Source organism: Myotis brandtii, unplaced genomic scaffold (genome assembly GCF_000412655.1).
Source record: "Myotis brandtii unplaced genomic scaffold, ASM41265v1 scaffold112, whole genome shotgun sequence".
NCBI lineage: Eukaryota > Metazoa > Chordata > Mammalia > Chiroptera > Vespertilionidae > Myotis > Myotis brandtii.
The window spans coordinates 1,004,026-1,005,360 of NW_005353838.1; the positions used below are offsets into that span (position 1 = coordinate 1,004,026).

The 1,335-nt window shown below is 42.8% G+C and overlaps 1 protein-coding gene across 1 annotated transcript in view; it reads right to left on the reverse strand.

Moving 5' to 3' along the window:
- The window catches only part of SCN7A (sodium channel, voltage gated, type VII alpha subunit), an 85,878-nt gene that overhangs the window by 57,632 nt on the left and 26,911 nt on the right, over positions 1-1,335 (reverse strand). The window lies entirely within an intron of this gene.

Consider the following 1,335-nt stretch of genomic DNA (forward strand, 5'->3'; position numbering starts at 1 on the left):
GGCTGGTGGGGGGAGGGGGCAATTGGGGGCAAGCAGGCCGGCAGGCAGAGTGGTTAGGGGCAATCAGGCAGGCAGGCAGGTGAGCAGTTAGGAGCCAGCGGTCCTGGATTGTGAGAGGAACCACAGGTATCAGACATCCCCCAAGGGGTCCCAGATTGGAGAGGATGCAGGCCGGGCTGAGGGACACCCCCCCCCCGGTACATGGGCCACTAGTGTTTATGATAACTATCTGGCAAACAATCAACTAATGAACCAAGCAACCAACCAGGCAATAAAAAAAGCAAGTGCCCTTTGAACCATAGGCAGGCTTTAGATAGGGCTTCTAGTGTGGCCTATGTCTCATGGCATTAACCATACAATTTGATTACCAGTTTTTTCAACAAGTCCTAGCTCAAGGTAATAGTCTGTCTATATATTTAGGTAAATGGTGAAAATACAAACTATCAATGTTATTCCATATTGGGGATCACACTGAATTGTAAAAGGGTTTAAAGAATTAATTTTATCATATGTTTAAATAAGGATTTTTATAATGAATCAGTACAATATTTATCTTCCAAAGTCAACTAGTTTTAAGAACAGAATTAAACTTGAGAGGTAGCATAAAAAAAAACCTTCATCCCTAGAAAATGTAATGGTTATAGGCTAATGCAAGTCAATCTACTCACATCTCTTAGGAAAGAGAAAAGAGATAGAATAGAAAGAAAGGAAAATAACTTTCTTAAAGAATAAAAAGAAATAGCTATTTGAGTTTGAAGCAAATCGGGTATGGGATTGCAACAATAAAGAAAAGCCGAGGCACTGAAATATTATATTAATCCTTAGTAATTAACTTTAAAATGATACCATAGACATAAACATACAGCTAAAGACTCAAACATTTACACAATGTTAACATAACAGGTTTGGAAATAAAGAAAGGGTAGAAAAACATTAAAATTGTTTAGTTGATATATATGTAGATTTCTATTTGGCAAATTCATTAATCATGGTATATGTATAAATATTATATTATGTATAATGAATATTATATATACACTAGAGGCCCGGTGCACAAATATTTGTGCACTCCGGGGGGGCCCTCAGCCCGGCCTGTGCCCTCTCGCAGTCTGGGACCCCTCAGGGGATGACCACCTGCTGGCTGAGACCTGCACCCCGGGGGATTGGGCCTAAACTGGCAGTGAGACATCCCTCTGGCAGCCCAGGAGCCCTCAGGGGATGTCCACTTGCCAGCGGGCTGCAGGCCTAAACTGCAGTGGGACATCCTTAGCGCTGCTGAGGAGGCGGGAGAGGCTCCTACCACCACCGCTGTACTGGCAGCCATCAGCCTGGCTT